This window comes from Vicugna pacos, chromosome 8, assembly GCF_048564905.1.
Source record: "Vicugna pacos chromosome 8, VicPac4, whole genome shotgun sequence".
NCBI classification, from domain to species: Eukaryota; Metazoa; Chordata; class Mammalia; order Artiodactyla; family Camelidae; genus Vicugna; species Vicugna pacos.
In genome coordinates, this window is record NC_132994.1 from 74,887,551 (window position 1) to 74,901,908 (window position 14,358).

Below are 14,358 nucleotides of genomic sequence, written 5' to 3' on the forward strand. Positions count from 1 at the left end.
AGGTTTTTTGACGAGAAGTCCAGTTTTCCCCTGGACCCACATGTGGCTAAAATGACAAAGTTCAGTGGTCTTCAGTAATACATATTTTTAAAATCACTCTCTTATCTCCAGTTGCCTGGCAAATTTGTTGTCTCTGTTGTATGAGTGAAGAGCTGCCACAGGTCCCCGTGAAGGGATTTTAGCAGTAAGTTTGGAAACAGATTGCTTTCCCATGGTTATCGGCGATCACAGATTCTTCTAAGAGATGATGGGAAATGCTAGACAGGATTAGAAGAGCTCTCTCTGGAAGGAACTTTTAAGAGTCTGTCTGATAAGGAGGCTCTGCTCGTAGCTGGGATGTCAGAAGACCGTGAGGATGACTTTTCTGCCCGGCTTGAAGTGCTCTGCTGATAATCATGATACAAAATAAAAGGTACAATTCCATATACATTTTCATTTTCATTCAGGAATATTTTTGAGCTTCTCTGTGTAAAATAATGGCCTCCATGTGGGGGACAGAGGTGACTCAGACATGAACGCTCTTGTTAGGAAGGTTGGTGTACGGGAGGGCGAAGTGGCAGGTACTCGAACTGTCCTGCAAGAGAGAAAGCAGTGTTCACAGGAAGACAGAGACGGGCAGCTCTGTGAAAGGTGGAATTCGTGATGCCATCCAAAGGAGAACATACCTAAGCTGTGTCTTGAAGAATGTGTATCAGTAGACATCCTGAAGTCAGGTGTTCGAACCCAAACTCCTAATCTTGCCCCGTCCTCCCACCTCCCTCTGTGTTCCTTGTGGTACCTACAGTGGCTCGGCCCTTCTCATAACTCACACCATACGCCTTGGCGCTATTGTTGACTCTTCCTTATCTCTTACACCCCATTTTCAACCCATCGGCAAATTATATCTGCTGTGTCTTCAAAATACATCCTGATGATACTCATAGAAAAAGTTTGTGTCAGTGGTGGAGCCAGAACTTGAATCCAAACTCTTGTTCCAGAGTTCATTCTCTGTTCTCCTCCCCAAGGGCAGGGCAGATGTGGAAAATGTTCTGTGTGTGTGGAGGCTGGTGCCGCGAGAAGGGAGTATTGGGAAATTAGACTCAGAGGTGGGCTGGGATCAAGTCAGAGAGGACTTTAAGTTCTAGGCTAAAGGGTTTGGGCTTTATTCCATCAACCACAGAGATATCTAGCATTTAGTGGGGGTGGTTAGGACAAAAGCAGACTCGAGACTCCGCTTTGGGAAGTTTCATCCGGCCGCAGAATGAGAGGACTTGGAGAGGAGAAGTCCCTTGAAGTGGCGCCTGCTCCAGGGGTCTGGAGAGGAACACTGAGAGATTCTGCGGGAGTCGTTGCATTGAAGCTGGAAAGGAGACAATGAAATGGGCATTCCAGGGGTCAATTAAACACAAATTGGCTGTTTATTGGCTTTGGAGGTAAGGAAGGAAGACACAAAGATAACAATTTTTCCACTTTTTTAAGGTAAAATTTACATACAGCAAAATGCACTGAGGTGGAGTGGATGTTTTAAAGCTGTATGTAGAAGATGGTGATGCCATTAACAGAACTTTATTTTGGAAGAAAAATGAAGAATTTGGTTGATTTTGAGGTGCCTGTGGGTCATCTTGCTGAAGTTATGAAATCAGGCAGTTAGAGATACTGTAATACAGAGGTGTGGTTCAAATTCCAGGTTTAGGAGGAAGTCACTTAAATTTCATATCAGCAATATTTTGGGCTGAATAATCTGAAAATGCAGTTTTATCCAAAACTACTAAGTTTAAGAAAAATGTTATCATCAAAGAGGCTGTTGAATTTGTTCATTGGGAATTCAGCAAGGAGAACCTTGAAAGAGCGTTAAATGGAGTGATGAGGGCAGTACTGACAGGGATTAACCTGTCTGCATTGAGATGGGACAGGAACCTGGAGGGGTGGGTGAATAAGATGGTAGCCTTAAAAAGCCTAGAGAGATTACTGAACAAGTCTGGTTGTGAGAGGAAGGAGGAAGGATCCTGCGGGTAAGGCAGGATCAGGGGAGAGACTGTGTGTGTGTTCCGGGGACATGAGACTGGAGCTGTTTGTAGAGAAGTAGAATTCAGATGCAGCAGGGACAAGAGGCAGTGATGGAGCAGGCTCTACACTTGTAAGAAGATCTCCTTTCCACTGCAGCAAAGACTAGAAGTGTTTTTATGTACTTTCCATTGGAATCTGTTTGTATACATTGAAAAGTAAGGAACCTTTGAGGAAAGAAACACCAAAGTATGCATGTGCTTAAGCACTGTGATGCGAGAACCAGATTACACTGGAAAAAAGACATTGTTTCTAATTGCACTTGTTTCAAGATTTTTTCCTTTGTTTCCCTTTGATCTTTTATTTGTTTGTTTTTAATCAGGCAAGGAAATAGTTTTACTATAAGATCTTGGGAACTGATGGGTGGAATGCTTCTGTCTTCACAAACCGTGGGCAACAATTCCCATTTACCTTGTGGAATGTATCCTATGAAACTATGGTATATTTTTGTTCAGAACAAGGGTTTTGTTTGCTTGGTTGGTTGGTTGGTTTTAAAAATCTCTTTTCTTTGCCACATATTAGGAGAAAGTCTGGGAGAAAATCCTAATGTATTTTCTTCCCATGACATTTAAAAAATGTACCGTACACTCTGGTGGTCTTTCTTTTGGCTTGAGCAACGCTGGCTTACTCAGACTCAGCTTGGCTTCCTGTGTCTCAGGAACTTCCTTCCCCTGGCCCAGGCTGTGTCCCCGAGGCATCATAGTCATGTCACCTAGCCCAACCTTGGCCAGCCACATGGCTTATCTGCTGACTCTCAACTCAGCACTCATAATATAAAGGAGCTAAGAGTAGCCCCAGGAATCTTGACCTTAAGGCTTCCCTCTGAAATTATATTGCACCAGCAACTTCAGACTGACACAACAGAAGCCTGTAGGAAAACCTCTTCCCAAGGTCCCCAGGGGGAAGTCAGCACATGGGGATGGCAGCCTGAGTCTCCTCTGCTCCCCGTGTTACCCAGTCTCCTGAAGCTCCTCCCTCTTTTGGGGGTAGGGCGTGGACATTGATCTCTTTGGCTTTTTACTCTCTTCCTTCCCTCTCTATGTCCGTCTCACCATATCCCAGACTGTAACAGTATCAAGCTTTTCTTTTTCTTGTCATATATCATTTTCTACGAGTCGTATAAGAACAAAGCTCATCCTCCTAACTTAAATGGGAGCCCATTCTATTCTAGGAGAGAATGGTTTGAGTGAGTCCCCCAGGTGTGGTTCTTGCTATGTTAAAGGGGGAAATACAGTACTACATGTCTTCTCTCAACAATATTTAGTTCTTGAGATCATGGTCTTGCTGCAAAATCTTATTTTGCTGCTAGAAGTAGAAAAACTAAAAGAAAAGGAAAATACATAGATTGCTAGTTCTACCCATTAAATCCAATCTTCCTATCTTGCATTAGGTAGTAGGATTTTTAGCTAGCTACATTGTCACGTAGCTAGAACACATTTCCAAGATTCTTTTGCAGCTAATTCTGGCCATAAGACTAAGTCTTGGCCAACAGAGTGTGCAGAGTGTTGTGTAAAACTTCCAGATACTGACCTTAAAGGATGAAACTTTCTTTTCTTGCCTCATCTTCCATTCTGCTCCCTGAAACATGGATATAATATAAGCCAATTTGTATGTGGTTGAGCACAACACCTTAGGAAGGACAGAGAAACAAGGTAGGAGGGACAGAGTATCCAGCCCAGATACTTTCATTCCACAATTATAAGAGAGAGAAATAAATTCCTATGTTATTTAAAGTACTGTCATTTTTTATTTCTGTGATAGCATCGAAACTTATATCCTAAGAGATAAATACACTGATAACTTTCAAAACATTATCTCAATAAATTAAGATGGAGTAATAGTATTTGAACTTTACAAAGGCTCTCAGGATACAGGTCATGTAGCCCTAGCTGAATAAATGAATTATGAACCAAAATAAAGTAACTGAATATAAGTGGAAACATTTTGGAAACTTTAAAGAACTTAAAAATTAATATAATGGTAAATGTTCATTTAACTTGATAATCTGGAAGCCAGATTTAAATCAAAAATCCTTTTTCTTACAGATGATGTTTACAGAGTTTCAAGAAGCTCTCCTTTGAAAGGACCATTTCCCCAAGGTCCTGCAGGAAAAGAGTTTCTCAGGGCTGAGGTCATCCTGTTGGACTACATGCCTGAAAATGTTCAAGCTGAACGTTTCCAAAGACAGATGATCTTGTCATCTTTGGCTATTTATGTCTCGCCATGTGGTGACATGTGAGACACTAGCCTCTGTGCCTTCTTTCTCGGTGCTCTGTGATTTTAGTTCTGTATGCCTCTCTCATTTACAGGGAAGTAAAAATGTTCTCATATTTCAACTATTTCCATTCCAGCCAGCCATCTCTAATATCAGCTACACTTATTCCAAAGATTTTAATGTTATTGCAACAGAAGTAGAGAAGACGTGTGACTCACTCAAAATGGATGGAAGGAAGCTTTAAAAGCACCATCTGCGCTTTGTGTGTGATGGCTTCCTTCTGTTCTACATAAAGTCCGACATCCTTACGGTAGATAACTTGGCCTGGAATGACCCGAGTCCTTTTGTCTTGCACAACTCTTTCTGTTACCAAACTGAACTTGGGTCTGCTCACCCACTCCCAGTAAAACCAATCTACTGACACTGGGTTGTGATGAAGGAAAGTGCAGCATTTCTTGCAGTATTTCCTGGACTCCAAACAAGGAGTCCAGGCAGCTAATGCTCAAAAGATCTGAATTCCCCATTGGCTTTTAGGGAAATGTTTTTAAAGACAGGGTGAGGGAGAGGGTTGCAGGGGGTGTGATCAGCTCCTGGACATTCTTCTGACTGGTTGGTGATGAGGTCACCGGGAGTCGACATTGTCAACCTTCTGGTTCCAACCAGCCTGGGGTCTACAGGCTGTGGGCAGCACACGGTTAATGTCTTCCACCTGGTGGGGGTCTCAATGCCTGCAAAACAGCTCAAAGGACGTGGCTCAGAATATTATCTCTAGCCCTGGAGGAGGAACTAAAGGTCCCAGACTTTGTTTAACGGCTGAACTACTATTATTTCATCTTGCTTGACTGTTTTCCTTTCTTTCTGCATTTTCTCACTTCCTGATTAAATTTATTCTTTGGAATTCAGGAAGCCTAGGAGGCTAAAGATTTTCTGCAGACACGAGGAAGGTGGAGGCCATGGGTAGTCTGTCCCGGGAAGGCCCCGCAGGGTCCTGCTCGGACACACTTCCCTTGCTCATTATAGTCCCGCTTCACCGGGAATATAATCTTTCAGTTCCTCAGTGTCCTGCTTTCCATCCTTGCACGCGCTGCTCTGATGTTCCCGTCCACCCCATCTTCCTTCGGGTCCTTTCAGGTGTCCTCTTGGCCTTCCTCAGGGCAGATTTTTGTGCTCCTCACCCCTGGTGGGCACTGTTGTCATTCGTTTCCACATCACCCTCTTCTTTGCCATTTTATTTTAATTGTAATTCATTGCATTAGTGAGTGTTGGCTCAATTTCTTTGCCTCCACTGGACTAGAAGTCCCAGAAATGCAGACACCCCCGTGGTGTATACATTTTGCTCCTGTGTCTCTCTTGCTTAGGAGTGGCATGGTGGATGTTCTTGAATGAGTGAGTGAACGTCTCTTAGAGTCCATTAAACGTAGGATTTCCATGGATTACTTGTGATTACTATGACGTGCCAAGCATCACTGGGAATTCAAAGTTGAGTAAGACGGTCCTGATGCCCAAGGACCATATATTCTTGTAGTTTTCAAGTCAGGCTCTTACTCTGAACCCACCTGAGCTCTGGAGGTCACGTCAGCAACCCAGGCTTGGGGGGGGACAAGAGCCTGATAAACAGAAGCGACAACTGGCATGGAAGGGAAGGAAAATGTAGATGGTTAAGAAAAGACAAGATTTGTTAACTGATTTGGAATTGGAGTTGAAATTAAATGCAGAGAAGTGAGGGCAGAGGGGAAATCAGGAAAAAGGAAGGAGGAGAATCGGGATTTAGGACAGGAAACAGGGGGAGAGAAAGAGGTCGGAGACCCAGCAGAAAGCTTCCATAGGGTGGAAACATGAAAATAAGGATTGCAGGTAGAAAACGGACAGCAATGGAGTGAAGAGGCTACAGCAGTTTCTCTGCCTGTGGAGACCTCGGGGAGGGTGGGTTTGGCACCCTGGTGGGAATGGATGTCAGACCACAGAGGCAGAAGAAAGAGGGACTGGTCAGAGAAACCGCAGCCCACTCACTGGAGATTTCATCGGGATGGGAAGGGGCGAGGGAGGGGTAGGTGGCTTCCAACACAGGGACCCCATGAGTCTGAGAAATCACGTGGCAGCTATGAAGGTAAATAGAGGAGGCAACAAAGCCTGGTGAAAACCTTTTCAGGATTTCCAGGGCCCCACCCATGTTTCGAGGTGGAAGGAACCGAACCCAGGCCAAGAAGCGGGAGGAGCCTGGGGCCAGCCTGGAAGCAGGGAAGGCTGTGCCCGAGGGGGAAGGAGTGGGGCCCAGAGCACAGGGCGGTCTGAGCGGCAGAGGCTCTTCTCCTACAGACTGGGAGGAAGAGGGCGCTCCCTCTCCCCGGCCCTTGTATGAAAACCTTGGCTTAACCCAGCTGTGCTTTAACAAATACTCATGGGATGCTGTGTTGACCTGCCTTCCTCCCCCAGAGTGGAACCCCCTTTGGGGTACACAGGCCACGCCCATCTCCCTCACCAACCAATGTCTGTAGGAGCAAAGTCAAGGGGAGGACCACGCCGGGAAGCAGGCGGGTGACGTCGCACTTTGTGTTCTTGACCAGAGACATGAGACATGCTTGGGATGGAAGAATCCTGGAAAAGGTTGTCAATTTCCCGTGGACGTGGGGGAAGAGCAGAAACGTCACTGATTATGGATAATGCAGTCTCTGGTCGTCAGGGCATCCGGACTTCAGATGCTTCGTTTGGGGAAGGTTCTTAGGGAAAGCAAAGAAGAGAAAAACAAAACGAAAGTGGAAAGGAAAGAAGAGGAAGACAAGTTAAAAGAGGAGAAGAGAGAGTATGAGTTAACTTTGACCCTGGGAAGTGAATCAGCCCACTCAGGAATTTCAGTCTGCATAACCTTTTGAGAAATAGTGTGTTAAGTGAATGCTGCACGATGTTAGGAGGGAGGACAGAATAGGCAAGTTATGAGAATGTTAAATCTCCACGCAGACTGCCAGTGTCCTAGCTTCTTTGCGATAAAGAGATGTTATATTCATGAGGAAGGTGAGTGCGGGAACCGATGGATTGGAGGAGGATTTCTGGCTTTTATGAACAAATCGTATTTCTTATTCACTAAGGCTTGAAATGACCCTCAATCTTTAATAACTCCTTTCATGTCCTATATCCCAAGAGACCTTTCAAAACTGTAAGATTGCAACTCCGTTACACATAAGTAGGTTAAACTTCTTTTTTTTAAGAGTGTGAATCTAAACGATGAAAATTGACATTTCATCTTGCAAAAGAAAATGAATTGCAGATCTCCTAAATAAATACTTACAAACAAAACTCAGACGTCTTGGAATCTGACGTTCGCCTCTGAACAGCACTAAGCTTTGTCAGAGGGAGACTTTGAAGTGCTGCGTAAAGCTTTAAAAGGAAAGAGTGTCTTTGGAAGCTAAGGAGCTTGTAGCACGAAATATTTTAGTGGTGATTTATGAACAATGTTAAGAAATATGCTTTGCCTTTAATAATAATAAGTAAAATCTTGACACTGAGTAAAACAATGAGGATTTACGTGCTAAAATGCTTTTCATGGCAGCCTCTGAGTAATCGATTCATAAATATTTCCCTTTTTTAATTTAAAAGTCAAAATGAATCAGAAATAAAGTGCCAAATTAAAGATACTCGTTCAAATAGAGAAGATGAACTTTGGGTTTTACCTGACCTGGTGGTCTGAGCACTGCATGGCCTCTCTCATTCCAGGTAAGCAGAGATGAACTTCTTCTAAAAGTTCCTTCCTCTCCCTCCCACCGCCCACCCCCGCCACATGTGCACTTGACATAAACAGAAAACATCAACATTTGAAATTTTTACTGAGCTCAGTTTGCTTTAAACCTGCTCCTCTGACCATGTTCCATTTATATTATCATTATTATTGCTTTTCTATAATATCCAATGTGCCCATGGCATTTTATGCACGTGAGAACTTAAAACTGATACGTAAATGTGTGTGTGTTAGGCACGAAGAGTTAAGAAATCGCTGTCACAACTTACTTGAAGAAGGGATAAAAAATGAGGCCAAAAACCACAGGATGGTCGTGGTCCTTGGGGCAGAATCCTGACTCCTCATCGCCTAGACACTTTTGTGCTTCGTGATTTAATTCAGCTCAAAGAGTTGAGTTCTTTTCTTTTTGCTTCTGTGGTGGTGATGGGTGATGTTGCTGGGGACCCATGGGGGCGGGGACAGCAAGTGACACAGAAAAAAGTTGGCCACACAAATGCAGACCCAGGGCAGGGCCCTGGCCATGGGGTAGGGCGGGGGGTGGGGACGTGCTAGAGCCGCACAAAGCCTCTCTTGTTCCCATGGAAACCAGTGCTGAGCTGAATGAGTGGCTTGACTCCACATAGCCCCTTCCTCTTTCTTTTTAAATCTCTGTTGGAGGTGCATGGTCTTCTGGTTATTTTTGTTTTAATGAACATCAAATAAAGGTGGAGAAGAAAACCACTTCTCACCTCCAGGCAGCTCGCTTTACAGGCTGATGACATATATTCTGGACGAGTTGGAAATCTGGCTGGGTCTCCCTGGATCTGAGATCTGCTACCTTTTCTTCAAGCCCTGTACTGACAGGCCACCACGAGCCGTGCCAGGCTGGGATTGGCAGACTCATTTGAATACCAATGCTGCTCTGGGCGGTTGTCCAGACCCGGGGTGGGGTGGGGGGCAGGCAGGGCGGGAGTGGGGAGGGTTCACAAGATTCAATAGTGGTTTCTGGGGAGCTGGAGGGAGTTCTCCCACAGTTATGAGCTTCCTGCTTCTCTTACTCCCAGGACCCTTCTCTGCTGGGTTATTGGCAAGTCTGCCTTCTACTCTTCAAGGATTAATGCCTCAGTGCCATGGAGAAAATTGGCAATTAAAAAAAGAAAGACCTCAAAGTCTGGGATTTCTATCACTTTATCATTTTCCAGTTAGGTTTCATTAGGTTGAGGCTAAAGACAGAGGTTTAGAGCCTCTGTTGTCATGTCGTTAAAGAGTTTAAAACCAGTAACAGGAAAAAAGAGAAAAAAGACCAGCAACCTTTTGTGCTAATGGAGTTTCGCTAACATCAGGAAACAGTGGAGTTTTCTAAAGGAAAGGTGAATTACTGTTACAGTTGCCAACCAAACAATCTGCTTATAAAAACTAAAGATTTTTAAGTTCTTGCCAGAATTGCAGAATTGAAGTTATTTGGTACTTTTCCTGTATTTGAAGTATTTAAAAATCAGAGATGCTATGCCTTTGTGAAAATTCCTTTTATACTCTCTCCCCAGAGCAACGTTATAAATATATGAGGTTGTAGGTTTACTTCTCTGCACTGCGAAATGGTTTGTTTAGGCAAGTTTTCTGCCTCTGAGATTCTAATAAAACGCCCAGCAGATTGAAGTGCCGGTTTGACTGGTGTTGCAGCCACTGGGGAGTCTCCCTTCCTTCCTCCCCATCAGGTGGGTGCAGTTTGGGAAAGAGTGGGGCCTGGCACGATTCCCCTCTGGGGGGCCCCCACACACACTCACTCTGTTGCCCCCAAACCCACCTGCTGCTGGCATTTGTGATTTGGGTGGCACAGCGCCAGTGGCATCAGACAGGCAGTGGTCCTTTTCCCGTGTGAGGACAGATAGGAATTGTCATCTTTAGTGAGTACTTTTTAGGTGTCGGTGGGTGTAAGGCGTCCTGCCAGCAGCCATCACAGAGAGACCAGGAGCAGCAGATGAAGCAGATTTATTCTTGTGGGACAAGATCTCGCCTGCTAGTCATCATTAGCATGTCAATTTTATTTCTGGGTGAGTGTGAAAAATGTAGCCCCAAATGTTCTTACTAATATGCTGACAGGTTGGAGAAAGCCCTGCATTTTTGTTACAGAGCAAGAGCTCTTCCCTTTTGATAATATTTCTGAGGTTTATATACTGAAAGAGTTTTTTGGTCATTATATATTAAACCCAGTGCATTATTATCTCAAAAAACTCAGGGAAGATTTCTTGTTCAGAGCTAAGAAGTAATCATCATCATCATCATCATCATCATCGTAACAGAAGTATTTATCATTTGAAAAGATACATGCACCCCAATGTTCACAGCAGCAGTATTTACAACAGCTAAGACATGAAAGCAAACTAAATGTCCATCAACAGATTGGATAAAGAAGTTGTGGTATATTTATACAATGGAATACTACTCAGCCATCAAAAAGAATAAAATAATGCCATTTGCAGCAACATGGATGGAACTGGAGATTGTCTTCTAAGTGAAGTAAGCCAGAAAGAGAAAGAAAAATATGGAAAATGCAGGGTGAGAGGATGGTTGTGTCTCAGGTCTTGGTCGACTCCCTGGGATGCACCCCATCAAGTATGGGTCCTTGGCTTCACTAGGAACAAAATTCAAGAGCAAGCCACAATTGAGTAAAAGTAGATTTATTCAGAGAGATGTACTTTCCATAGACAGAGTGCAGGCCACCTCAGAAGGCAAGAGGGAGGCCAGGAGGTGTGGGGGTTGCTAGGTTTTATGGGCTTGGTAACCTTATATGCTAACAAGTGGGAGAATTACTCCAACAAGTTTCGGGAGTGGGCAGGGATTCCTAGGAATTCGGCCACCACCCACTCTATGACCTTTTATGGTCAGCCTTGGAACTGTCATGGTGCCTGTGGGAGTGTCCTTTACCATGCTCATATGTTACAAGGAGCACATAATAAAGCTCAAATCTTCCCCCATCTTGGGCCTCAAGACCTACTGGGAGTTGAATCTTTCTCCATCTTGGTGTTAAATGCTGTGTCATTCTTTGAATGTCTGTGTCCTGCGCCCTTCCTTTCTGTCTCAATATCACTTATATGTGGAATCTTAAAAAAAGAAAGAGAGAGAGACACACAAATGAATTTATTTACAAAACAGAGACAGACTTACAGACATAGAAAAGAAACCTATGGTAACGGAGGGGAAAAGGGGTGGAGAAGCATAAATTGGGACTTTGGAATTTGCAGACACTAACTACTATACATAAAATAGATAAGCAGCAAGGTCCTCCTGTAGAGCACAGGAAGCTATGTCCAGTATCTTGGAACAGCCTATAATGAAAAAGAATAGGAAAAGGGATATATATTTAAGTATAACTGAACCACCACGCTGTGCACTAGAAACTAACGCAACACTGTAAACCGGCTATACTCCAAGAAATACTTATTTTTCAAGGCTAACTGACTTAGTCTTTTTTTTTCAATTAAAAAAATATTTAGTTATTTATTTGTTTTCGTGGAGATAGAGGGGATTGAACCCAGCACCATGTGCATGTTAAGCATGTGCTCTACCACTGAGCTATACGCCCCCCAAACAATTTTAAAGAAGTATTTATCATAAAAACTAATTAAGTTGTATGCTAGTCACCAAAGGTGACTTTAGCAAGTTTGGGAAACATACCTGAGAGGGAAGAAAACACTAGTTACTTGATGAGAGCCCAGCGTGGCCGTCACCGACGGAACATGTGCGCTCGTCCTCCCAGACGGGCCCGCGGGCTTCGTTCCTCCTTTGCCCAGCCCATGAAACGAAAGGTTTAACAGAGAGGAAAACCTTCAGCCTCAACACTGAAATCTCTAGCCTAATTAAAAGACAGGCTGGGGGTTCTGGATCAACCTTCACTTACATGTGAGCAGCAGGTCATTACAGAGTCATCCGTGGGCAGAGGCTCTCCGGGACCTGGCAGGGGCCGGAGGCATGTGAATTACTGCCGAAAACAGCAAAACGAGTCAAACCAGTCTCTTCCAACCCCAGTGATCCCGTGGACCAGAATACAAAGGAATAGTGAAGGAGGAACGCTGCGATTGTCTGCCTCCGACTGTGGCTGGGATAGCTTCCAGTCCTAGGCGCCTCTGTGCTGCCAGGTCACCTTTCCCAGGTCTCCCCTCCTGAACTTCCCGAGGGCGGAGCCAGCACGTACTGCTCTGCCTGTTTATTTTCTCCCACCCAAGTGCCTGCTGTGCCCGACGCTCAGGGCTCCAGAGTGTTTGCTGAAGGAAGGAAAGATGCCACTTACAGTTTTTTGGTTTTGGGTTTTTTTCCTTTCGCATTTTGGGAAAGGTTTTATTTTTAATTTTTATTTTTTAAACTTTTTTGGGGGGAGGTAATTAGGCTCATTTATTCACATTTTTGTATTTATATATTTGTGTATATATTTTTTATTGAAGTGCAGTCAGTTTACTATGTTGTGTCAGTTTCTGGCAGTGCTGGGGATTGAACCCAGGACCTCCTCCATGCTAAGCATGTGCTCTACCACTGAGCTCTACCCTCTCCCCCTTTTATGCATTTTTTAATTGAAGTTTAGTCGATTTATGTGTTGTGTTATTTCTGGTGTACGGCATAGTGATTCAGTGACACGTGCATGTCTGTTTCTTTTCCTATCCTTTTTCATCACAGGCTATTACAAGGTATTGACTAGCAAGACTAAGCTCTTCCTTTACTTCCCCTTTTTCCATTTTGACTTTCAAGCTTGTCAGGGCAGCATTAGACTCTGTGCTTCGAGGCCAGCCCGCCTAGTTTGAGTGGGTCACCCCGCAAGTGCCGGCGGGGCTGCAGCGACTTCACCGGCAGGGGCAGCCCCGCTTGCCGGGCTGCTTAGTCTCAGCTTTCGAGGGCCGTGGGCTGGTGCAGACCCCAGGATCACGTTTAGTCTCATTCTGCAGCCTTGTTTCCAGCTGCCACTCAGCCCAGGCAGCTTTCCCGGGGGCTTTGTTAATGAATATAATTTTACAGCCACGAAAAGACACGAGGAAAACTGAAAGTTCTAGAGGGAAGATGACACTTTTGTTGCTTCCAAGTCTAATATTTTAAGTCTCAACTGTTTTCTCGGGCAGACACACACTCACATGGGTCCCGATTCAGCCAGTGCCTCATTCTTTCACTGGGAGGTTTGGAGTTACCCACCTACCAAGACATTTGTTTGAGTTCAAGAGCCATAAATCCTGATTTAGGATTCTTTTCAGCAGTAATTGTCACACACACTTCCTTTGTGTGTTATCCAACTCAGAAGTACATGTGGTGCTTTTAAACTGTGTCAAGCTACCTAATGAGAAACTAGGAAATAATACTATTCTGACCTTGAAAAGGGGGCTTGCCTAAGTGGAAGTGCTGGAAATGTGAATGTGTAGCCTCAGATCTGTTTCGTCTCTTACTTTGTTCTTGTTTCCTCCCTTCAAGTGTAAACATCCCTCCATCTGATCCAAGGACCATCTTTCCCTAAACGCTAAGATCATGCAATTGCAGGATAATTCCAGGGTCCTTTTTTCCCTTGGGAATTCTGCTGCCTCAATCAACTGGACTTCAGTTAGTATGGATAATGATTGGCTTGTTGTGTGCATAAATATATAATCATTTGTGTGCTGCTAGCTACTTCGAATCTGTACATGGAAATTATCGTTGGCAAACAGGTATGTAAGATGAACAGACCTAACCTACTCAAAATCTGCACGATTCCTGTTACTGCATCTACGGCAGTGAGCGGACCCTGGGCATCTTACCTCTTCTCCACCAGGGAGTGGCGTGGTGGATGGTTTCACCACCTACCTCTAAATTTCTGACATGGCCGTGACCTATCCCCTCCTCCTGGGGCTTCCTGCCCTGTTTGGCTGGTGCGTGGTGTGTGTACCTCGTTGAGTGAGCCAGCAGCACCAGTGCGCACAGTGTAAGTCACTGATTATTTCCCGATTCGTGTACTGATTAGGTGGAATATGAAACACTGACTACTCTCCTGCAATAGTAAACAGGTTCAGGCTTGCAAAGTGCTCACAGTTCACTGAGGCTCAGTCAGAAGACAATTGATGTGAGTGGAATCCCTGCAGGAATGGATACATATGTTCAAAGTGCCATGAGAACCCAGAAAGGTCAGCGACTGACTTGGTTGCTGGGAAAACGTTGAAAAATGACGAAGTGGACTTTACTTTTGTAGTGTGCTGATAACTTTCAGCAGAGGAAGAAGACGGGGACTTGGGAAGACGCGGGCGCCCTGGGGACTGTCGCCTACGGTCCTTCTTCCATGAAAAGCACATCTGAGCAAGTCTGCTTCACCACTCGGTATAGAGATGACTATGTTTATACTGTTTACTAACACATTTTGTTTGACCTAAAAATTCACTGTCTCTTC

At 44.4% G+C, this 14,358-nt stretch overlaps 2 long non-coding RNA genes across 2 annotated transcripts; both read right to left on the minus strand.

The window, feature by feature from the left end:
- Positions 1-413: 413 nt before the first annotated feature.
- On the minus strand, positions 414-8,497 carry LOC140697927 (uncharacterized). Its single transcript, XR_012075307.1, has 2 exons — positions 8,258-8,497; positions 414-574 (listed from the first exon to the last, which is right to left on the minus strand). It is a non-coding gene; the product is annotated as an uncharacterized lncRNA (long non-coding RNA).
- Positions 8,498-11,090: 2,593 nt separating this feature from the next.
- On the minus strand, positions 11,091-11,850 carry LOC140697928 (uncharacterized). Its single transcript, XR_012075308.1, has 2 exons — positions 11,643-11,850; positions 11,091-11,293 (listed from the first exon to the last, which is right to left on the minus strand). It is a non-coding gene; the product is annotated as an uncharacterized lncRNA (long non-coding RNA).
- Between the last annotated feature and the right edge of the window lie 2,508 nt (positions 11,851-14,358).